We start from the raw sequence: 25821 nt of genomic DNA, 5'->3' as shown, positions 1-25821 counted from the left end.
TTTATCGGAAGATATTCCCGTTTCCAACGAAAGCCTGAAAGGGCTCCAAATATCCACTTGCAGATGCTGCAAAGAGACTCTTTCCAAACTGCTCCATGAAAAGGAAGGTTCAACTCTGTGAGGTGAAGGCACATATCATAAAGAAGTTTCAAAGAATGCTTCTGTCTAGGTTTTATGTGAAGATATTTCCTTTTCCACCATAGGCGTCAAAACGCTCCAAATGAACACTTGCAGATTCTACAAAAAGAGTGTTTCAAAACTGCTCTTTGAAAAGAAGTGTTCAACTCTGTGAGTTGGATTCATACTACACAAAGCAGTTTCACAGAACGCTTCTGTTTAGTTTTTATGGGAAGATATTCCCGTTTCCAACGAAGGCCTGAAGGAGCTCCAAATATCCACTTGCAGATGCTGCAAAAACAGAGTTTCAAAACTGCTCTATCAAAAGGAAGGCTTCTCTCTCCGAGTTGAATGCACACATCATAAAGAGGTTTCTGAGAATGCTTCTGCCTGGTTTACAAGTGAAGATATTTCCTTTTCCACCATAGGCCTCAAAGCGCTCCAAATGAACACTTGCAGATCCTACAAAAAGAGTGTTTCATAACTGCTCTAGCAAAGGAAAGGTTCAACTATGTGAGTTAAACACACACATCACAAAGCAGTTTGTGAGAATGCTTCTGTCCAGTTTTTATGGGAAGATATTCCCGTTTCTAAGGAAGGCCTGAAAGAGCTCCAAATATCCACTTGCAGATGCTGCAAAAAGACTCTTTCCAAACCTCTCCATGAAAAGGAAGGTTCAACTCTGTGAGTTGAATGCACACATCATAAAGAAGTTTCAAAGAATGCTTCTGTCTAGGTTTTATGTGAAGATATTTCCTTTTCCACCATAGGCCTCAAAGCACTCCAAATGAAAACTTGCAGATTCTACAAAAAGAGTGTTTCAAAACTGCTCTTTCAATAGAAGTGTTCAACTCTGTGAGTTGGATTCATACTACACAAAGCAGTTTCACAGAACGCTTCTGTTTAGTTTTTATGGGAAGATATTCCCGTTTCCAACGAAGGCCCGAAATGGCTCCAAATATCCACTTGCAGATGCTGCAAAAAGACTCTTTCCAATCTGCTCCATGAAAAGGAAGGTTCAACTCTGTGAGTTGAAGGCACACATCATAAAAAAGTTTCAAAAATGCTTCTGTCTAGGTTTTATGTGAAGATATTTCCTTTTCCACCATAGGCCTAAAAGCGCTCCAAATGAACACTTGCAGATTCTACAAAGAGAGTGTTTCAAAACTGCTCTTTGAAAAGAAGTGTTCAACTCTGTGAGTTGGATTCATACTACACAAAGCAGTTTCACAGAACGCTTCTGTTTAGTTTTTATGGGAAGATATTCCCGTTTCCAACGAAGGCCTGAAGGGGCTCCAAATATCCACTTGCAGATGCTGCAAAAACAGAGTTTCAAAACTGCTCTATCAAAAGGAAGGCTTCTCTCTCCGAGTTGAATGCACACATCATAAAGAGGTTTCTGAGAATGCTTCTGCCTGGTTTAGAAGTGAAGATATTTCCTTTTCCACCATAGGCCTCAAAGCGCTCCAAATGAACACTTGCAGATTCTACAAAAAGAGTGTTTCAAAACTGCTCTTTCAAAAGAAGTGTTCAACTCTGTGAGTTGGATTCATACTACACAAAGCAGTTTCACAGAACGCTTCTGTTTAGTTTTTATGGAAGATATTCCCGTTTCCAACGAAGGCCTGAAAGGGCTCCAAATATCCACTTGCAGATGCTGCAAAAAGACTCTTTCCAAACTGCTCCATGAAAAGGAAGGTTCAACTCTGTGAGGTGAAGGCACATATCATAAAGAAGTTTCAAAGAATGCTTCTGTCTAGGTTTTATGTGAAGATATTTCCTTTTCCACCATAGGCGTCAAAACGCTCCAAATGAACACTTGCAGATTCTACAAAAAGAGTGTTTCAAAACTGCTCTTTGAAAAGAAGTGTTCAACTCTGTGAGTTGGATTCATACTACACAAAGCAGTTTCACAGAACGCTTCTGTTTAGTTTTCATGGGAAGATATTCCCGTTTCCAACGAAGGCCTGAAGGGGCTCCAAATATCCACTTGCAGATGCTGCAAAAACAGAGTTTCAAAACTGCTCTATCAAAAGGAAGGCTTCTCTCTCCGAGTTGAATGCACACATCATAAAGAGGTTTCTGAGAATGCTTCTGCCTGGTTTACAAGTGAAGATATTTCCTTTTCCACCATAGGCCTCAAATCGCTCCAAATGAACACTTGCAGATTCTACAAAAAGAGTGTTTCATAACTGCTCTAGCAAAGGAAAGGTTCAACTATGTGAGTTAAACACACACATCACAAAGCAGTTTGTGAGAATGCTTCTGTCCAGTTTTTATGGGAAGATATTCCCGTTTCTAACGAAGGCCTGAAAGAGCTCCAAATATCCACTTGCAGATGCTGCAAAAAGACTCTTTCCAAACCTCTCCATGAAAAGGAAGGTTCAACTCTGTGAGTTGAATGCACACATCATAAAGAAGTTTCAAAGAATGCTTCTGTCTAGGTTTTATGTGAAGATATTTCCTTTTCAACCATAGGCCTCAAAGCACTCCAAATGAACACTTGCAGATTCTACAAAAAGAGTGTTTCCAAACTGCTCTTTGAAAAGAAGTGTTCAACTCTGTGAGTTGGATTCATACTACACAAAGCAGTTTCACAGAACGCTTCTGTTTAGTTTTTATGGGAAGATATTCCCGTTTCCAACGAAGGCCTGAAGGGGCTCCAAATATCCACTTGCAGATGCTGCAAAAACAGAGTTTCAAAACTGCTCTATCAAAAGGAAGGCTTCTCTCTCCGAGTTGAATGCACACATCATAAAGAGGTTTCTGAGAATGCTTCTGCCTGGTTTACAAGTGCAGATATTTCCTTTTCCACCATAGGCCTCAAAGCGCTCCAAATGAACACTTGCAGATTCTAAAACAAGAGTGTTTCAAAACTGCTCTTTCAAAAGAAGTGTTCAACTCTGTGAGTTGGATTCATACTACACAAAGCAGTTTCACAGAACGCTTCTGTTTAGTTTTTATGGGAAGATATTCCCGTTTCCAATGAAAGCCTGAAAGGGCTCCAAATATCCACTTGCAGATGCTGCAAAGTGACTCTTTCCAAACTGCTCCATGAAAAGGAAGGTTCAACTCTGTGAGGTGAAGGCACACATCATAAAGAAGTTTCAAAGAATGCTTCTGTCTAGGTTTTATGTGAAGATATTTCCTTTTCAACCATAGGCCTCAAAACGCTCCAAATGAACACTTGCAGATTCTACAAAAAGAGTGTTTCAAAACTGCTCTTTGAAAAGAAGTGTTCAACTCTGTGAGTTGGATTCATACTACACAAAGCAGTTTCACAGAACGCTTCTGTTTAGTTTTTATGGGAAGATATTCCCGTTTCCAACGAAGGCATGAAGGGGCTCCAAATATCCACTTGCAGATGCTGCAAAAACAGAGTTTCAAAACTGCTCTATCAAAAGGAAGGCTTCTCTCTCCGAGTTGAATGGACACATCATAAAGAGGTTTCTGAGAATGCTTCTGCCTGGTTTACAAGTGAAGATATTTCCTTTTCCACCATAGGCCTCAAAGCGCTCCAAATGAACACTTGCAGATTCTACAAAAAGAGTGTTTCATAACTGCTCTAGCAAAGGAAAGGTTCAACTATGTAAGTTAAACACACACATCACAAAGCAGTTTGTGAGAATGCTTCTGTCCAGTTTTTATGGGAAGATATTCCCGTTTCTAACGAAGGCCTGAAAGAGCTCCAAATATCCACTTGCAGATGCTGCAAAAAGACTCTTTCCAAACCTCTCCATGAAAAGGAAGGTTCAACTCTGTGAGTTGAATGCACACATCATAAAGAAGTTTCAAGAATGCTTCTGTCTAGGTTTTATGTGAAGATATTTCCTTTTCCACCATAGGCCTCAAAGCACTCCAAATGAACACTTGCAGATTCTACAAAAAGAGTGTTTCAAAACTGCTCTTTCAAAAGAAGTGTTCAACTCTGTGAGTTGGATTCATACTACACAAAGCAGTTTCACAGAACGCTTCTGTTTAGTTTTTATGGGAAGATATTCCCGTTTCCAACGAAGGCCTGAAAGGGCTCCAAATATCCACTTGCAGATGCTGCAAAGAGACTCTTTCCAAACTGCTCCATGAAAAGGAAGGTTCAACTCTGTGAGGTGAAGGCACATATCATAAAGAAGTTTCAAAGAATGCTTCTGTCTAGGTTTTATGTGAACATATTTCCTTTTCCACCATAGGCCTCAAAACGCTCCAAATGAACACTTGCAGATTCTACAAAAAGAGTGTTTCAAAACTGCTCTTTGAAAAGAAGTGTTCAACTCTGTGAGTTGGATTCATACTACACAAAGCAGTTTCACAGAACGCTTCTGTTTAGTTTTCATGGGAAGATATTCCCGTTTCCAACGAAGGCCTGAAGGGGCTCCAAATATCCACTTGCAGATGCTGCAAAAACAGAGTTTCAAAACTGCTCTATCAAAAGGAAGGCTTCTCTCTCCGAGTTGAATGCACACATCATAAAGAGGTTTCTGAGAATGCTTCTGCCTGGTTTACAAGTGAAGATATTTCCTTTTCCACCATAGGCCTCAAATCGCTCCAAATGAACACTTGCAGATTCTACAAAAAGAGTGTTTCATAACTGCTCTAGCAAAGGAAAGGTTCAACTATGTGAGTTAAACACACACATCACAAAGCAGTTTGTGAGAATGCTTCTGTCCAGTTTTTATGGGAAGATATTCCCGTTTCTAACGAAGGCCTGAAAGAGCTCCAAATATCCACTTGCAGATGCTGCAAAAAGACTCTTTCCAAACCTCTCCATGAAAAGGAAGGTTCAACTCTGTGAGTTGAATGCACACATCATAAAGAAGTTTCAAAGAATGCTTCTGTCTAGGTTTTATGTGAAGATATTTCCTTTTCAACCATAGGCCTCAAAGCACTCCAAATGAACACTTGCAGATTCTACAAAAAGAGTGTTTCCAAACTACTCTTTCAAAAGAAGTGTTCAACTCTGTGAGTTGGATTCATACTACACAAAGCAGTTTCACAGAACGCTTCTGTTTAGTTTTTGTGGGAAGATATTCCCGTTTCCAACGAAGGCCTGAAAGGGCTCCAAATATCCACTTGCAGATGCTGCAAAGAGACTCTTTCCAAACTGCTCCATGAAAAGGAAGGTTCAACTCTGTGAGGTGAAGGCACACATCATAAAGAAGTTTCAAAGAATGCTTCTGTCTAGGTTTTATGTGAACATATTTCCTTTTCCACCGTAGGCCTCAAAACGCTCCAAATGAACACTTGCAGATTCTACAAAAAGAGTGTTTCAAAACTGCTCTTTGAAAAGAAGTGTTCAACTCTGTGAGTTGGATTCATACTACACAAAGCAGTTTCACAGAACGCTTCTGTTTAGTTTTTATGGGAAGATATTCCCGTTTCCAACGAAGGCCTGAAGGGGCTCCAAATATCCACTTGCAGATGCTGCAAAAACAGAGTTTCAAAACTGCTCTATCAAAAGGAAGGCTTCTCTCTCCGAGTTGAATGCACACATCATAAAGAGGTTTCTGAGAATGCTTCTGCCTGGTTTACAAGTGCAGATATTTCCTTTTCCACCATAGGCCTCAAAGCGCTCCAAATGAACACTTGCAGATTCTAGAAAAAGAGTGTTTCAAAACTGCTCTTTCAAAAGAAGTGTTCAACTCTGTGAGTTGGATTCATACTACACAAAGCAGTTTCACAGAACGCTTCTGTTTAGTTTTTATGGGAAGATATTCCCGTTTCCAACGAAAGCCTGAAAGGGCTCCAAATATCCACTTGCAGATGCTGCAAAGAGACTCTTTCCAAACTGCTCCATGAAAAGGAAAGTTCAACTCTGTGAGGTGAAGGCACACATCATAAAGAAGTTTCAAAGAATGCTTCTGTCTAGGTTTTATGTGAAGATATTTCCTTTTCCACCATAGGCCTCAAAACGCTCCAAATGAACACTTGCAGATTCTACAAAAAGAGTGTTTCAAAACTGCTCTTTGAAAAGAAGTGTTCAACTCTGTGAGTTGGATTCATACTACACAAAGCAGTTTCACAGAACGCTTCTGTTTAGTTTTTATGGGAAGATATTCCCGTTTCCAACGAAGGCCTGAAGGGGCTCCAAATATCCACTTGCAGATGCTGCAAAAACAGAGTTTCAAAACTGCTCTATCAAAAGGAAGGCTTCTCTCTCCGAGTTGAATGCACACATCATAAAGAGGTTTCTGAGAATGCTTCTGCCTGGTTTACAAGTGAAGATATTTCCTTTTCCACCATAGGCCTCAAAGCGCTCCAAATGAACACTTGCAGATTCTACAAAAAGAGTGTTTCAAAACTGCTCTTTCAAAAGAAGTGTTCAACTCTGTGAGTTGGATTCATACTACACAAAGCAGTTTCACAGAACGCTTCTGTTTAGTTTTTATGGGAAGATATTCCCGTTTCCAACGAAGGCCTGAAAGGGCTCCAAATATCCACTTGCAGATGCTGCAAAGAGACTCTTTCCAAACTGCTCCATGAAAAGGAAGGTTCAACTCTGTGAGGTGAAGGCACACATCATAAAGAAGTTTCAAAGAATGCTTCTGTCTAGGTTTTATGTGAAGATATTTCCTTTTCCACCATAGGCCTCAAAACGCTCCAAATGAACACTTGCAGATTCTACAAAAAGAGTGTTTCAAAACTGCTCTTTGAAAAGAAGTGTTCAACTCTGTGAGTTGGATTCATACTACACAAAGCAGTTTCACAGAACGCTTCTGTTTAGTTTTTATGGGAAGATATTCCCGTTTCCAACGAAGGCCTGAAGGGGCTCCAAATATCCACTTGCAGATGCTGCAAAAACAGAGTTTCAAAACTGCTCTATCAAAAGGAAGGCTTCTCTCTCCGAGTTGAATGGACACATCATAAAGAGGTTTCTGAGAATGCTTCTGCCTGGTTTACAAGTGAAGATATTTCCTTTTCCACCATAGGCCTCAAAGCGCTCCAAATGAACACTTGCAGATTCTACAAAAAGAGTGTTTCATAACTGCTCTAGCAAAGGAAAGGTTCAACTATGTGAGTTAAACACACACATCACAAAGCAGTTTGTGAGAATGCTTCTGTCCAGTTTTTATGGGAAGATATTCCCGTTTCTAACGAAGGCCTGAAAGAGCTCCAAATATCCACTGGCAGATGCTGCAAAAAGACTGTTTCCAAACCTCTCCATGAAAAGGAAGGTTCAACTCTGTGAGTTGAATGCACACATCATAAAGAAGTTTCAAGAATGCTTCTGTCTAGGTTTTATGTGAAGATATTTCCTTTTCCACCATAGGCCTCAAAGCACTCCAAATGAACACTTGCAGATTCTTCAAAAAGAGTGTTTCAAAACTGCTCTTTCAAAAGAAGTGTTCAACTCTGTGAGTTGGATTCATACTACACAAAGCAGTTTCACAGAACGCTTCTGTTTAGTTTTTATGGGAAGATATTCCCGTTTCCAACGAAGGCCTGAAAGGGCTCCAAATATCCACTTGCAGATGCTGCAAAGAGACTCTTTCCAAACTGCTCCATGAAAAGGAATTTTCAACTCTGTGAGGTGAAGGCACACATCATAAAGAAGTTTCAAAGAATGCTTCTGTCTAGGTTTTATGTGAAGATATTTCCTTTTCCACCATAGGCCTCAAAACGCTCCAAAGGAACACTTGCAGATTCTACAAAAAGAGTGTTTCAAAACTGCTCTTTGAAAAGAAGTGTTCAACTCTGTGAGTTGGATTCATACTACACAAAGCAGTTTCACAGAACGCTTCTGTTTAGTTTTTATGGGAAGATATTCCCGTTTCCAACGAAGGCCTGAAGGGGCTCCAAATATCCACTTGCAGATGCTGCAAAAACAGAGTTTCAAAACTGCTCTATCAAAAGGAAGGCTTCTCTCTCCGAGTTGAATGCACACATCATAAAGAGGTTTCTGAGAATGCTTCTGCCTGGTTTACAAGTGAAGATATTTCCTTTTCCACCATAGGCCTCAAAGCGCTCCAAATGAACACTTGCAGATTCTACAAAAAGAGTGTTTCAAAACTGCTCTTTCAAAAGAAGTGTTCAACTCTGTGAGTTGGATTCATACTACACAAAGCAGTTTCACAGAACGCTTCTGTTTAGTTTTTATCGGAAGATATTCCCGTTTCCAACGAAAGCCTGAAAGGGCTCCAAATATCCACTTGCAGATGCTGCAAAGAGACTCTTTCCAAACTGCTCCATGAAAAGGAAGGTTCAACTCTGTGAGGTGAAGGCACATATCATAAAGAAGTTTCAAAGAATGCTTCTGTCTAGGTTTTATGTGAAGATATTTCCTTTTCCACCATAGGCCTCAAAACGCTCAAAATGAACACTTGCAGATTCTACAAAAAGAGTGTTTCAAAACTGCTCTTTGAAAAGAAGTGTTCAACTCTGTGAGTTGGATTCATACTACACAAAGCAGTTTCACAGAACGCTTCTGTTTAGTTTTTATGGGAAGATATTCCCGTTTCCAACGAAGGCCTGAAGGGGCTCCAAATATCCACTTGCAGATGCTGCAAAAACAGAGTTTCAAAACTGCTCTATCAAAAGGAAGGCTTCTCTCTCCGAGTTGAATGCACACATCATAAAGAGGTTTCTGAGAATGCTTCTGCCTGGTTTACAAGTGAAGATATTTCCTTTTCCACCATAGGCCTCAAAGCGCTCCAAATGAACACTTGCAGATCCTACAAAAAGAGTGTTTCATAACTGCTCTAGCAAAGGAAAGGTTCAACTATGTGAGTTAAACACACACATCACAAAGCAGTTTGTGAGAATGCTTCTGTCCAGTTTTTATGGGAAGATATTCCCGTTTCTAAGGAAGGCCTGAAAGAGCTCCAAATATCCACTTGCAGATGCTGCAAAAAGACTCTTTCCAAACCTCTCCATGAAAAGGAAGGTTCAACTCTGTGAGTTGAATGCACACATCATAAAGAAGTTTCAAAGAATGCTTCTGTCTAGGTTTTATGTGAAGATATTTCCTTTTCCACCATAGGCCTCAAAGCACTCCAAATGAAAACTTGCAGATTCTACAAAAAGAGTGTTTCAAAACTGCTCTTTCAATAGAAGTGTTCAACTCTGTGAGTTGGATTCATACTACACAAAGCAGTTTCACAGAACGCTTCTGTTTAGTTTTTATGGGAAGATATTCCCGTTTCCAACGAAGGCCCGAAATGGCTCCAAATATCCACTTGCAGATGCTGCAAAAAGACTCTTTCCAATCTGCTCCATGAAAAGGAAGGTTCAACTCTGTGAGTTGAAGGCACACATCATAAAAAAGTTTCAAAGAATGCTTCTGTCTAGGTTTTATGTGAAGATATTTCCTTTTCCACCATAGGCCTCAAAGCGCTCCAAATGAACACTTGCAGATTCTACAAAGAGAGTGTTTCAAAACTGCTCTTTGAAAAGAAGTGTTCAACTCTGTGAGTTGGATTCATACTACACAAAGCAGTTTCACAGAACGCTTCTGTTTAGTTTTTATGGGAAGATATTCCCGTTTCCAACGAAGGCCTGAAGGGGCTCCAAATATCCACTTGCAGATGCTGCAAAAACAGAGTTTCAAAACTGCTCTATCAAAAGGAAGGCTTCTCTCTCCGAGTTGAATGCACACATCATAAAGAGGTTTCTGAGAATGCTTCTGCCTGGTTTAGAAGTGAAGATATTTCCTTTTCCACCATAGGCCTCAAAGCGCTCCAAATGAACACTTGCAGATTCTACAAAAAGAGTGTTTCAAAACTGCTCTTTCAAAAGAAGTGTTCAACTCTGTGAGTTGGATTCATACTACACAAAGCAGTTTCACAGAACGCTTCTGTTTAGTTTTTATGGAAGATATTCCCGTTTCCAACGAAGGCCTGAAAGGGCTCCAAATATCCACTTGCAGATGCTGCAAAAAGACTCTTTCCAAACTGCTCCATGAAAAGGAAGGTTCAACTCTGTGAGTTGAAGGCACACATCATAAAAAAGTTTCAAAGAATGCTTCTGTCTAGGTTTTATGTGAAGATATTTCCTTTTCCACCATAGGCCTCAAAGCGCTCCAAATGAACACTTGCAGATTCTACAAAGAGAGTGTTTCAAAACTGCTCTTTGAAAAGAAGTGTTCAACTCTGTGAGTTGGATTCATACTACACAAAGCAGTTTCACAGAACGCTTCTCTTTAGTTTTTATGGGAAGATATTCTCGTTTCCAACGAAGGCCTGAAGGGGCTCAAAATATCCACTTGCAGATGCTGCAAAAACAGAGTTTCAAAACGGCTCTATCAAAAGGAAGGCTTCTCTCTCCGAGTTGAATGCACACATCATAAAGAGGTTTCTGAGAATGCTTCTGCCTGGTTTACAAGTGAAGATGTTTCCTTTTCCACCATAGGCCTCAAAGCGCTCCAAATGAACACTTGCAGATTCTACAAAAAGAGTGTTTCAAAACTGCTCTTTGAAAAGAAGTGTTCAACTCTGTGAGTTGGATTCATACTACACAAAGCAGTTTCACAGAACGCTTCTGTTTAGTTTTTATGGGAAGATATTCCCGTTTCCAACAAAGGCCTGAAGTGGCTCCAAATATCCACTTGCAGATGCTGCAAAAACAGAGTTTCAAAACTGCTCTATCAAAAGGAAGGCTTCTCTCTCCGAGTTGAATGCACACATCATAAAGAGGTTTCTGAGAATGCTTCTGCCTGGTTTACAAGTGAAGATATTTTCTTTTCCACCATAGGCCTCAAAGCGCTCCAAATGAACACTTGCAGATTCTACAAAAAGAGTGTTTCATAACTGCTCTAGCAAAGGAAAGGTTCAACTATGTGAGTTAAACACACACATCACAAAGCAGTTTGTGAGAATGCTTCTGTCCAGTTTTTATGGGAAGATATTCCCGTTTCTAACGAAGGCCTGAAAGAGCTCCAAATATCCACTTGCAGATGCTGCAAAAAGACTCTTTCCAAACCTCTCCATGAAAAGGAAGGTTCAACTCTGTGAGTTGAATGCACACATCATAAAGAAGTTTCAAAGAATGCTTCTGTCTAGGTTTTATGTGAAGATATTTCCTTTTCCACCATAGGCCTCAAAGCACTCCAAATGAAAACTTGCAGATTCTACAAAAAGAGTGTTTCAAAACTGCTCTTTGAAAAGAAGTGTTCAACTCTGTGAGTTGGATTCATACTACACAAAGCAGTTTCACAGAACGCTTCTGTTTAGTTTTTATGGGAAGATATTCCCGTTTCCAACGAAGGCCTGAAGGGGCTCCAAATATCCACTTGCAGATGCTGCAAAAACAGAGTTTCAAAACTGCTCTATCAAAAGGAAGGCTTCTCTCTCCGAGTTGAATGCCCACATCATAAAGAGGTTTCTGAGAATGCTTCTGCCTGGTTTACAAGTGAAGATATTTCCTTTTCCACCATAGGCCTCAAAGCTCTCCAAATGAACACTTGCAGATTCTACAAAAAGAGTGTTTCAAAACTGCTCTTTGAAAAGAAGTGTTGAACTCTGTGAGTTGGATTCATACTACACAAAGCAGTTTCACAGAACGCTTCTGTTTAGTTTTTATGGGAAGATATTCCCGTTTCCAACGAAGGCCTGAAGGGGCTCCAAATATCCACTTGCAGATGCTGCAAAAACAGAGTTTCAAAACTGCTCTATCAAAAGGAAGGCTTCTCTCTCCGAGTTGAATGCACACATCATAAAGAGGTTTCTGAGAATGCTTCTGCCTGGTTTACAAGTGCAGATATTTCCTTTTCCACCATAGGCCTCAAAGCGCTCCAAATGAACACTTGCAGATTCTACAACAAGAGTGTTTCAAAACTGCTCTTTCAAAAGAAGTGTTCAACTCTGTGAGTTGGATTCATACTACACAAAGCAGTTTCACAGAACGCTTCTGTTTAGTTTTTATGGGAAGATATTCCCGTTTCCAACGAAAGCCTGAAAGGGCTCCAAATATCCACTTGCAGATGCTGCAAAGAGACTCTTTCCAAACTGCTCCATGAAAAGGAAGGTTCAACTCTGTGAGGTGAAGGCACACATCATAAAGAAGTTTCAAAGAATGCTTCTGTCTAGGTTTTATGTGAAGATATTTCCTTTTCCACCATAGGCCTCAAAACGCTCCAAATGAACACTTGCAGATTCTACAAAAAGAGTGTTTCAAAACTGCTCTTTGAAAAGAAGTGTTCAACTCTGTGAGTTGGATTCATACTACACAAAGCAGTTTCACAGAACGCTTCTGTTTAGTTTTTATGGGAAGATATTCCCGTTTCCAACGAAGGCCTGAAGGGGCTCCAAATATCCACTTGCAGATGCTGCAAAAACAGAGTTTCAAAACTGCTCTACCAAAAGGAAGGCTTCTCTCTCCGAGTTGAATGGACACATCATAAAGAGGTTTCTGAGAATGCTTCTGCCTGGTTTACAAGTGAAGATATTTCCTTTTCCACCATAGGCCTCAAAGCGCTCCAAATGAACACTTGCAGATTCTACAAAAAGAGTGTTTCATAACTGCTCTAGCAAAGGAAAGGTTCAACTATGTGAGATAAACACACACACCACAAAGCAGTTTGTGAGAATGCTTCTGTCCAGTTTTTATGGGAAGATATTCCCGTTTCTAACGAAGGCCTGAAAGAGCTCCAAATATCCACTTGCAGATGCTGCAAAAAGACTCTTTCCAAACCTCTCCATGAAAAGGAAGGTTCAACTCTGTGAGTTGAATGCACACATCATAAAGAAGTTTCAAGAATGCTTCTGTCTAGGTTTTATGTGAAGATATTTCCTTTTCCACCATAGGCCTCAAAGCACTCCAAATGAACACTTGCAGATTCTACAAAAAGAGTGTTTCAAAACTGCTCTTTCAAAAGAAGTGTTCAACTCTGTGAGTTGGATTCATACTACACAAAGCAGTTTCACAGAACGCTTCTGTTTAGTTTTTATGGGAAGATATTCCCGTTTCCAACGAAGGCCTGAAAGGGCTCCAAATATCCACTTGCAGATGCTGCAAAGAGACTCTTTCCAAACTGCTCCATGAAAAGGAAGGTTCAACTCTGTGAGGTGAAGGCACATATCATAAAGAAGTTTCAAAGAATGCTTCTGTCTAGGTTTTATGTGAACATATTTCCTTTTCCACCATAGGCCTCAAAACGCTCCAAATGAACACTTGCAGATTCTACAAAAAGAGTGTTTCAAAACTGCTCTTTGAAAAGAAGTGTTCAACTCTGTGAGTTGGATTCATACTACACAAAGCAGTTTCACAGAACGCTTCTGTTTAGTTTTCATGGGAAGATATTCCCGTTTCCAACGAAGGCCTGAAGGGGCTCCAAATATCCACTTGCAGATGCTGCAAAAAGAGAGTTTCAAAACTGCTCTATCAAAAGGAAGGCTTCTCTCTCCGAGTTGAATGCACACATCATAAAGAGGTTTCTGAGAATGCTTCTGCCTGGTTTACAAGTGAAGATATTTCCTTTTCCACCATAGGCCTCAAATCGCTCCAAATGAACACTTGCAGATTCTACAAAAAGAGTGTTTCATAACTGCTCTAGCAAAGGAAAGGTTCAACTATGTGAGTTAAACACACACATCACAAAGCAGTTTGTGAGAATGCTTCTGTCCAGTTTTTATGGGAAGATATTCCCGTTTCTAACGAAGGCCTGAAAGAGCTCCAAATATCCACTTTCAGATGCTGCAAAAAGACTCTTTCCAAACCTCTCCATGAAAAGGAAGGTTCAACTCTGTGAGTTGAATGCACACATCATAAAGAAGTTTCAAAGAATGCTTCTGTCTAGGTTTTATGTGAAGATATTTCCTTTTCCACCATAGGCCTCAAAGCACTCCAAATGAACACTTGCAGATTCTACAAAAAGAGTGTTTCCAAACTACTCTTTCAAAAGAAGTGTTCAACTCTGTGAGTTGGATTCATACTACACAAAGCAGTTTCACAGAACGCTTCTGTTTAGTTTTTATGGGAAGATATTCCCGTTTCCAACGAAGGCCTGAAAGGGCTCCAAATATCCACTTGCAGATGCTGCAAAGAGACTCTTTCCAAACTGCTCCATGAAAAGGAAGGTTCAACTCTGTGAGGTGAAGGCACACATCATAAAGAAGTTTCAAAGAATGCTTCTGTCTAGGTTTTATGTGAACATATTTCCTTTTCCACCGTAGGCCTCAAAACGCTCCAAATGAACACTTGCAGATTCTACAAAAAGAGTGTTTCAAAACTGCTCTTTGAAAAGAAGTGTTCAACTCTGTGAGTTGGATTCATACTACACAAAGCAGTTTCACAGAACGCTTCTGTTTAGTTTTTATGGGAAGATATTCCCGTTTCCAACGAAGGCCTGAAGGGGCTCCAAATATCCACTTGCAGATGCTGCAAAAACAGAGTTTCAAAACTGCTCTATCAAAAGGAAGGCTTCTCTCTCCGAGTTGAATGCACACATCATAAAGAGGTTTCTGAGAATGCTTCTGCCTGGTTTACAAGTGCAGATATTTCCTTTTCCACCATAGGCCTCAAAGCGCTCCAAATGAACACTTGCAGATTCTACAACAAGAGTGTTTCAAAACTGCTCTTTCAAAAGAAGTGTTCAACTCTGTGAGTTGGATTCCTACTACACAAAGCAGTTTCACAGAACGCTTCTGTTTAGTTTTTATGGGAAGATATTCCCGTTTCCAACGAAAGCCTGAAAGGGCTCCAAATATCCACTTGCAGATGCTGCAAAGAGACTCTTTCCAAACTGCTCCATGAAAAGGAAGGTTCAACTCTGTGAGGTGAAGGCACACATCATAAAGAAGTTTCAAAGAATGCTTCTGTCTAGGTTTTATGTGAAGATATTTCCTTTTCAACCATAGGCCTCAAAACGCTCCAAATGAACACTTGCAGATTCTACAAAAAGAGTGTTTCAAAACTGCTCTTTGAAAAGAAGTGTTCAACTCTGTGAGTTGGATTCATACTACACAAAGCAGTTTCACAGAACGCTTCTGTTTAGTTTTTATGGGAAGATATTCCCGTTTCCAACGAAGGCCTGAAGGGGCTCCAAATATCCACTTGCAGATGCTGCAAAAACAGAGTTTCAAAACTGCTCTATCAAAAGGAAGGCTTGTCTCTCCGAGTTGAATGCACACATCATAAAGAGGTTTCTGAGAATGCTTCTGCCTGGTTTACAAGTGAAGATATTTCCTTTTCCACCATAGGCCTCAAAGCGCTCCAAATGAACACTTGCAGATTCTACAAAAAGAGTGTTTCAAAACTGCTCTTTCAAAAGAAGTGTTCAACTCTGTGAGTTGGATTCATACTACACAAAGCAGTTTCACAGAACGCTTCTGTTTAGTTTTTATGGGAAGATATTCCCGTTTCCAACGAAGGCCTGAAAGGGCTCCAAATATCCACTTGCAGATGCTGCAAAGAGACTCTTTCCAAACTGCTCCATGAAAAGGAAGGTTCAACTCTGTGAGGTGAAGGCACACATCATAAAGAAGTTTCAAAGAATGCTTCTGTCTAGGTTTTATGTGAAGATATTTCCTTTTCCACCATAGGCCTCAAAACGCTCCAAATGAACACTTGCAGATTCTACAAAAAGAGTGTTTCAAAACTGCTCTTTGAAAAGAAGTGTTCAACTCTGTGAGTTGGATTCATACTACACAAAGCAGTTTCACAGAACGCTTCTGTTTAGTTTTTATGGGAAGATATTCCCGTTTCCAACGAAGGCCTGAAGGGGCTCCAAATATCCACTTGCAGATGCTGCAAAAACAGAGTTTCAAAACTGCTCTATCAAAAGGAAGGCTTCTCTCTCCGAGTTGAATGCACACATCATAAAGAGGTTTCTGAGAATGCTTCTGCCTGGTTTACAAGTGAAGATATTTCCTTTTCCACCATAGGCCTCAAAGCGCTCCAAATGAACACTTGCAGATTCTACAAAAAGAGTGTTTCAAAACTGCTCTTTCAAAAGAAGTGTTCAACTCTGTGAGTTGGATTCATACTACACAAAGCAGTTTCACAGAACGCTTCTGTTTAGTTTTCATGGGAAGATATTCCCGTTTCCAACGAAGGCCTGAAGGGGCTCCAAATATCCACTTGCAGATGCTGCAAAAACAGAGTTTCAAAACTGCTCTATCAAAAGGAAGGCTTCTCTCTCCGAGTTGAATGCACACATCATAAAGAGGTTTCTGAGAATGCTTCTGCCTGGTTTACAAGTGAAGATATTTCCTTTTCCACCATAGGCCTCAAATCGCTCCAAATGAACACTTGCAGATTCTACAAAAAGAGTGTTTCATAACTGCTCTAGCAAAGGAAAGGTTCAACTATGTGAGTTAAACACACACATCACAAAGCAGTTGGTGAGAATGCTTCTGTCCAGTTTTTATGGGAAGATATTCCCGTTTCTAACGAAGGCCTGAAAGAGCTCCAAATATCCACTTGTAGATGCTGCAAAAAGACTCTTTCCAAACCTCTCCATGAAAAGGAAGGTTCAACTCTGTGAGTTGAATGCACACATCATAAAGAAGTTTCAAAGAATGCTTCTGTCTAGGTTTTATGTGAAGATATTTCCTTTTCCACCATAGGCCTCAAAGCACTCCAAATGAACACTTGCAGATTCTACAAAAAGAGTGTTTCCAAACTACTCTTTCAAAAGAAGTGTTCAACTCTGTGAGTTGGATTCATACTACACAAAGCAGTTTCACAGAACGCTTCTGTTTAGTTTTTATGGGAAGATATTCCCGTTTCCAACGAAGGCCTGAAAGGGCTCCAAATATCCACTTGCAGATGCTGCAAAGAGACTCTTTCCAAACTGCTCCATGAAAAGGAAGGTTCAACTCTGTGAGGTGAAGGCACACATCATAAAGAAGTTTCAAAGAATGCTTCTGTCTAGGTTTTATGTGAACATATTTCCTTTTCCACCGTAGGCCTCAAAACGCTCCAAATGAACACTTGCAGATTCTACAAAAAGAGTGTTTCAAAACTGCTCTTTGAAAAGAAGTGTTCAACTCTGTGAGTTGGATTCATACTACACAAAGCAGTTTCACAGAACGCTTCTGTTTAGTTTTTATGGGAAGATATTCCCGTTTCCAACGAAGGCCTGAAGGGGCTCAAAATATCCACTTGCAGATGCTGCAAAAACAGAGTTTCAAAACTGCTCTATCAAAAGGAAGGCTTCTCTCTCCGAGTTGAATGCACACATCATAAAGAGGTTTCTGAGAATGCTTCTGCCTGGTTTACAAGTGCAGATATTTCCTTTTCCACCATAGGCCTCAAAGCGCTCCAAATGAACACTTGCAGATTCTACAACAAGAGTGTTTCAAAACTGCTCTTTCAAAAGAAGTGTTCAACTCTGTGAGTTGGATTCATACTACACAAAGCAGTTTCACAGAACGCTTCTGTTTAGTTTTTATGGGAAGATATTCCCGTTTCCAACGAAAGCCTGAAAGGGCTCCAAATATCCACTTGCAGATGCTGCAAAGAGACTCTTTCCAAACTGCTCCATGAAAAGGAAGGTTCAACTCTGTGAGGTGAAGGCACACATCATAAAGAAGTTTCAAAGAATGCTTCTGTCTAGGTTTTATGTGAAGATATTTCCTTTTCAACCATAGGCCTCAAAACGCTCCAAATGAACACTTGCAGATTCTACAAAAAGAGTGTTTCAAAACTGCTCTTTGAAAAGAAGTGTTCAACTCTGTGAGTTGGATTCATACTACACAAAGCAGTTTCACAGAACGCTTCTGTTTAGTTTTTATGGGAAGATATTCCCGTTTCCAACGAAGGCCTGAAGGGGCTCCAAATATCCACTTGCAGATGCTGCAAAAACAGAGTTTCAAAACTGCTCTATCAAAAGGAAGGCTTGTCTCTCCGAGTTGAATGCACACATCATAAAGAGGTTTCTGAGAATGCTTCTGCCTGGTTTACAAGTGAAGATATTTCCTTTTCCACCATAGGCCTCAAAGCGCTCCAAATGAACACTTGCAGATTCTACAAAAAGAGTGTTTCAAAACTGCTCTTTCAAAAGAAGTGTTCAACTCTGTGAGTTGGATTCATACTACACAAAGCAGTTTCACAGAACGCTTCTGTTTAGTTTTTATGGGAAGATATTCCCGTTTCCAACGAAGGCCTGAAAGGGCTCCAAATATCCACTTGCAGATGCTGCAAAGAGACTCTTTCCAAACTGCTCCATGAAAAGGAAGGTTCAACTCTGTGAGGTGAAGGCACACATCATAAAGAAGTTTCAAAGAATGCTTCTGTCTAGGTTTTATGTGAAGATATTTCCTTTTCCACCATAGGCCTCAAAACGCTCCAAATGAACACTTGCAGATTCTACAAAAAGAGTGTTTCAAAACTGCTCTTTGAAAAGAAGTGTTCAACTCTGTGAGTTGGATTCATACTACACAAAGCAGTTTCACAGAACGCTTCTGTTTAGTTTTTATGGGAAGATATTCCCGTTTCCAACGAAGGCCTGAAGGGGCTCCAAATATCCACTTGCAGATGCTGCAAAAACAGAGTTTCAAAACTGCTCTATCAAAAGGAAGGCTTCTCTCTCCGAGTTGAATGGACACATCATAAAGAGGTTTCTGAGAATGCTTCTGCCTGGTTTACAAGTGAAGATATTTCCTTTTCCACCATAGGCCTCAAAGCGCTCCAAATGAACACTTGCAGATTCTACAAAAAGAGTGTTTCATAACTGCTCTAGCAAAGGAAAGGTTCAACTATGTGAGTTAAACACACACATCACAAAGCAGTTTGTGAGAATGCTTCTGTCCAGTTTTTATGGGAAGATATTCCCGTTTCTAAGGAAGGCCTGAAAGAGCTCCAAATATCCACTTGCAGATGCTGCAAAAAGACTCTTTCCAAACCTCTCCATGAAAAGGAAGGTTCAACTCTGTGAGTTGAATGCACACATCATAAAGAAGTTTCAAAGAATGCTTCTGTCTAGGTTTTATGTGAAGATATTTCCTTTTCCACCATAGGCCTCAAAGCACTCCAAATGAAAACTTGCAGATTCTACAAAAAGAGTGTTTCAAAACTGCTCTTTCAATAGAAGTGTTCAACTCTGTGAGTTGGATTCATACTACACAAAGCAGTTTCACAGAACGCTTCTGTTTAGTTTTTATGGGAAGATATTCCCGTTTCCAACGAAGGCCCGAAATGGCTCCAAATATCCACTTGCAGATGCTGCAAAAAGACTCTTTCCAATCTGCTCCATGAAAAGGAAGGTTCAACTCTGTGAGTTGAAGGCACACATCATAAAAAAGTTTCAAAGAATGCTTCTGTCTAGGTTTTATGTGAAGATATTTCCTTTTCCACCATAGGCCTCAAAGCGCTCCAAATGAACACTTGCAGATTCTACAAAGAGAGTGTTTCAAAACTGCTCTTTGAAAAGAAGTGTTCAACTCTGTGAGTTGGATTCATACTACACAAAGCAGTTTCACAGAACGCTTCTGTTTAGTTTTTATGGGAAGATATTCCCGTTTCCAACGAAGGCCTGAAGGGGCTCCAAATATCCACTTGCAGATGCTGCAAAAACAGAGTTTCAAAACTGCTCTATCAAAAGGAAGGCTTCTCTCTCCGAGTTGAATGCACACATCATAAAGAGGTTTCTGAGAATGCTTCTGCCTGGTTTAGAAGTGAAGATATTTCCTTTTCCACCATAGGCCTCAAAGCGCTCCAAATGAACACTTGCAGATTCTACAAAAAGAGTGTTTCAAAACTGCTCTTTCAAAAGAAGTGTTCAACTCTGTGAGTTGGATTCATACTACACAAAGCAGTTTCACAGAACGCTTCTGTTTAGTTTTTATGGAAGATATTCCCGTTTCCAACGAAGGCCTGAAAGGGCTCCAAATATCCACTTGCAGATGCTGCAAAAAGACTCTTTCCAAACTGCTCCATGAAAAGGAAGGTTCAACTCTGTGAGTTGAAGGCACACATCATAAAAAAGTTTCAAAGAATGCTTCTGTCTAGGTTTTATGTGAAGATATTTCCTTTTCCACCATAGGCCTCAAAGCGCTCCAAATGAACACTTGCAGATTCTACAAAGAGAGTGTTTCAAAACTGCTCTTTGAAAAGAAGTGTTCAACTCTGTGAGTTGGATTCATACTACACAAAGCAGTTTCACAGAACGCTTCTCTTTAGTTTTTATGGGAAGATATTCTCGTTTCCAACGAAGGCCTGAAGGGGCTCAAAATATCCACTTGCAGATGCTGCAAAAACAGAGTTTCAAAACGGCTCTATCAAAAGGAAGGCTTCTCTCTCCGAGTTGAATGCACACATCATAAAGAGGTTTCTGAGAATGCTTCTGCCTGGTTTACAAGTGAAGATGTTTCCTTTTCCACCATAGGCCTCAAAGCGCTCCAAATGAACACTTGCAGATTCTACAAAAAGAGTGTTTCAAAACTGCTCTTTGAAAAGAAGTGTTCAACTCTGTGAGTTGGATTCATACTACACAAAGCAGTTTCACAGAACGCTTCTGTTTAGTTTTTATGGGAAGATATTCCCGTTTCCAACAAAGGCCTGAAGTGGCTCCAAATATCCACTTGCAGATGCTGCAAAAACAGAGTTTCAAAACTGCTCTATCAAAAGGAAGGCTTCTCTCTCCGAGTTGAATGCACACATCATAAAGAGGTTTCTGAGAATGCTTCTGCCTGGTTTACAAGTGAAGATATTTTCTTTTCCACCATAGGCCTCAAAGCGCTCCAAATGAACACTTGCAGATTCTACAAAAAGAGTGTTTCATAACTGCTCTAGCAAAGGAAAGGTTCAACTATGTGAGTTAAACACACACATCACAAAGCAGTTTGTGAGAATGCTTCTGTCCAGTTTTTATGGGAAGATATTCCCGTTTCTAACGAAGGCCTGAAAGAGCTCCAAATATCCACTTGCAGATGCTGCAAAAAGACTCTTTCCAAACCTCTCCATGAAAAGGAAGGTTCAACTCTGTGAGTTGAATGCACACATCATAAAGAAGTTTCAAAGAATGCTTCTGTCTAGGTTTTATGTGAAGATATTTCCTTTTCCACCATAGGCCTCAAAGCACTCCAAATGAAAACTTGCAGATTCTACAAAAAGAGTGTTTCAAAACTGCTCTTTGAAAAGAAGTGTTCAACTCTGTGAGTTGGATTCATACTACACAAAGCAGTTTCACAGAACGCTTCTGTTTAGTTTTTATGGGAAGATATTCCCGTTTCCAACGAAGGCCTGAAGGGGCTCCAAATATCCACTTGCAGATGCTGCAAAAACAGAGTTTCAAAACTGCTCTATCAAAAGGAAGGCTTCTCTCTCCGAGTTGAATGCCCACATCATAAAGAGGTTTCTGAGAATGCTTCTGCCTGGTTTACAAGTGAAGATATTTCCTTTTCCACCATAGGCCTCAAAGCTCTCCAAATGAACACTTGCAGATTCTACAAAAAGAGTGTTTCAAAACTGCTCTTTGAAAAGAAGTGTTGAACTCTGTGAGTTGGATTCATACTACACAAAGCAGTTTCACAGAACGCTTCTGTTTAGTTTTTATGGGAAGATATTCCCGTTTCCAACGAAGGCCTGAAGGGGCTCCAAATATCCACTTGCAGATGCTGCAAAAACAGAGTTTCAAAACTGCTCTATCAAAAGGAAGGCTTCTCTCTCCGAGTTGAATGCACACATCATAAAGAGGTTTCTGAGAATGCTTCTGCCTGGTTTACAAGTGCAGATATTTCCTTTTCCACCATAGGCCTCAAAGCGCTCCAAATGAACACTTGCAGATTCTACAACAAGAGTGTTTCAAAACTGCTCTTTCAAAAGAAGTGTTCAACTCTGTGAGTTGGATTCATACTACACAAAGCAGTTTCACAGAACGCTTCTGTTTAGTTTTTATGGGAAGATATTCCCGTTTCCAACGAAAGCCTGAAAGGGCTCCAAATATCCACTTGCAGATGCTGCAAAGAGACTCTTTCCAAACTGCTCCATGAAAAGGAAGGTTCAACTCTGTGAGGTGAAGGCACACATCATAAAGAAGTTTCAAAGAATGCTTCTGTCTAGGTTTTATGTGAAGATATTTCCTTTTCCACCATAGGCCTCAAAACGCTCCAAATGAACACTTGCAGATTCTACAAAAAGAGTGTTTCAAAACTGCTCTTTGAAAAGAAGTGTTCAACTCTGTGAGTTGGATTCATACTACACAAAGCAGTTTCACAGAACGCTTCTGTTTAGTTTTTATGGGAAGATATTCCCGTTTCCAACGAAGGCCTGAAGGGGCTCCAAATATCCACTTGCAGATGCTGCAAAAACAGAGTTTCAAAACTGCTCTACCAAAAGGAAGGCTTCTCTCTCCGAGTTGAATGGACACATCATAAAGAGGTTTCTGAGAATGCTTCTGCCTGGTTTACAAGTGAAGATATTTCCTTTTCCACCATAGGCCTCAAAGCGCTCCAAATGAACACTTGCAGATTCTACAAAAAGAGTGTTTCATAACTGCTCTAGCAAAGGAAAGGTTCAACTATGTGAGATAAACACACACATCACAAAGCAGTTTGTGAGAATGCTTCTGTCCAGTTTTTATGGGAAGATATTCCCGTTCCTAACGAAGGCCTGAAAGAGCTCCAAATATCCACTTGCAGATGCTGCAAAAAGACTCTTTCCAAACCTCTCCATGAAAAGGAAGGTTCAACTCTGTGAGTTGAATGCACACATCATAAAGAAGTTTCAAGAATGCTTCTGTCTAGGTTTTATGTGAAGATATTTCCTTTTCCACCATAGGCCTCAAAGCACTCCAAATGAACACTTGCAGATTCTACAAAAAGAGTGTTTCAAAACTGCTCTTTCAAAAGAAGTGTTCAACTCTGTGAGTTGGATTCATACTACACAAAGCAGTTTCACAGAACGCTTCTGTTTAGTTTTTATGGGAAGATATTCCCGTTTCCAACGAAGGCCTGAAAGGGCTCCAAATATCCACTTGCAGATGCTGCAAAGAGACTCTTTCCAAACTGCTCCATGAAAAGGAAGGTTCAACTCTGTGAGGTGAAGGCACATATCATAAAGAAGTTTCAAAGAATGCTTCTGTCTAGGTTTTATGTGAACATATTTCCTTTTCCACCGTAGGCCTCAAAACGCTCCAAATGAACACTTGCAGATTCTACAAAAAGAGTGTTTCAAAACTGCTCTTTGAAAAGAAGTGTTCAACTCTGTGAGTTGGATTCATACTACACAAAGCAGTTTCACAGAACGCTTCTGTTTAGTTTTCATGGGAAGATATTCCCGTTTCCAACGAAGGCCTGAAGGGGCTCCAAATATCCACTTGCAGATGCTGCAAAAAGAGAGTTTCAAAACTGCTCTATCAAAAGGAAGGCTTCTCTCTCCGAGTTGAATGCACACATCATAAAGAGGTTTCTGAGAATGCTTCTGCCTGGTTTACAAGTGAAGATATTTCCTTTTCCACCATAGGCCTCAAATCGCTCCAAATGAACACTTGCAGATTCTACAAAAAGAGTGTTTCATAACTGCTCTAGCAAAGGAAAGGTTCAACTATGTGAGTTAAACACACACATCACAAAGCAGTTTGTGAGAATGCTTCTGTCCAGTTTTTATGGGAAGATATTCCCGTTTCTAACGAAGGCCTGAAAGAGCTCCAAATATCCACTTTCAGATGCTGCAAAAAGACTCTTTCCAAACCTCTCCATGAAAAGGAAGGTTCAACTCTGTGAGTTGAATGCACACATCATAAAGAAGTTTCAAAGAATGCTTCTGTCTAGGTTTTATGTGAAGATATTTCCTTTTCCACCATAGGCCTCAAAGCACTCCAAATGAACACTTGCAGATTCTACAAAAAGAGTGTTTCCAAACTACTCTTTCAAAAGAAGTGTTCAACTCTGTGAGTTGGATTCATACTACACAAAGCAGTTTCACAGAACGCTTCTGTTTAGTTTTTATGGGAAGATATTCCCGTTTCCAACGAAGGCCTGAAAGGGCTCCAAATATCCACTTGCAGATGCTGCAAAGAGACTCTTTCCAAACTGCTCCATGAAAAGGAAGGTTCAACTCTGTGAGGTGAAGGCACACATCATAAAGAAGTTTCAAAGAATGCTTCTGTCTAGGTTTTATGTGAACATATTTCCTTTTCCACCGTAGGCCTCAAAACGCTCCAAATGAACACTTGCAGATTCTACAAAAAGAGTGTTTCAAAACTGCTCTTTGAAAAGAAGTGTTCAACTCTGTGAGTTGGATTCATACTACACAAAGCAGTTTCACAGAACGCTTCTGTTTAGTTTTTATGGGAAGATATTCCCGTTTCCAACGAAGGCCTGAAGGGGCTCCAAATATCCACTTGCAGATGCTGCAAAAACAGAGTTTCAAAACTGCTCTATCAAAAGGAAGGCTTCTCTCTCCGAGTTGAATGCACACATCATAAAGAGGTTTCTGAGAATGCTTCTGCCTGGTTTACAAGTGCAGATATTTCCTTTTCCACCATAGGCCTCAAAGCGCTCCAAATGAACACTTGCAGATTCTACAACAAGAGTGTTTCAAAACTGCTCTTTCAAAAGAAGTGTTCAACTCTGTGAGTTGGATTCCTACTACACAAAGCAGTTTCACAGAACGCTTCTGTTTAGTTTTTATGGGAAGATATTCCCGTTTCCAACGAAAGCCTGAAAGGGCTCCAAATATCCACTTGCAGATGCTGCAAAGAGACTCTTTCCAAACTGCTCCATGAAAAGGAAGGTTCAACTCTGTGAGGTGAAGGCACACATCATAAAGAAGTTTCAAAGAATGCTTCTGTCTAGGTTTTATGTGAAGATATTTCCTTTTCAACCATAGGCCTCAAAACGCTCCAAATGAACACTTGCAGATTCTACAAAAAGAGTGTTTCAAAACTGCTCTTTGAAAAGAAGTGTTCAACTCTGTGAGTTGGATTCATACTACACAAAGCAGTTTCACAGAACGCTTCTGTTTAGTTTTTATGGGAAGATATTCCCGTTTCCAACGAAGGCCTGAAGGGGCTCCAAATATCCACTTGCAGATGCTGCAAAAACAGAGTTTCAAAACTGCTCTATCAAAAGGAAGGCTTGTCTCTCCGAGTTGAATGCACACATCATAAAGAGGTTTCTGAGAATGCTTCTGCCTGGTTTACAAGTGAAGATATTTCCTTTTCCACCATAGGCCTCAAAGCGCTCCAAATGAACACTTGCAGATTCTACAAAAAGAGTGTTTCAAAACTGCTCTTTCAAAAGAAGTGTTCAACTCTGTGAGTTGGATTCATACTACACAAAGCAGTTTCACAGAACGCTTCTGTTTAGTTTTTATGGGAAGATATTCCCGTTTCCAACGAAGGCCTGAAAGGGCTCCAAATATCCACTTGCAGATGCTGCAAAGAGACTCTTTCCAAACTGCTCCATGAAAAGGAAGGTTCAACTCTGTGAGGTGAAGGCACACATCATAAAGAAGTTTCAAAGAATGCTTCTGTCTAGGTTTTATGTGAAGATATTTCCTTTTCCACCATAGGCCTCAAAACGCTCCAAATGAACACTTGCAGATTCTACAAAAAGAGTGTTTCAAAACTGCTCTTTGAAAAGAAGTGTTCAACTCTGTGAGTTGGATTCATACTACACAAAGCAGTTTCACAGAACGCTTCTGTTTAGTTTTTATGGGAAGATATTCCCGTTTCCAACGAAGGCCTGAAGGGGCTCCAAATATCCACTTGCAGATGCTGCAAAAACAGAGTTTCAAAACTGCTCTATCAAAAGGAAGGCTTCTCTCTCCGAGTTGAATGCACACATCATAAAGAGGTTTCTGAGAATGCTTCTGCCTGGTTTACAAGTG

This window comes from Pongo pygmaeus, chromosome 20 (assembly GCF_028885625.2).
Source record: "Pongo pygmaeus isolate AG05252 chromosome 20, NHGRI_mPonPyg2-v2.0_pri, whole genome shotgun sequence".
Classification (NCBI taxonomy): domain Eukaryota; kingdom Metazoa; phylum Chordata; class Mammalia; order Primates; family Hominidae; genus Pongo; species Pongo pygmaeus.
Note: the sequence above shows the minus strand (reverse complement) of the source record.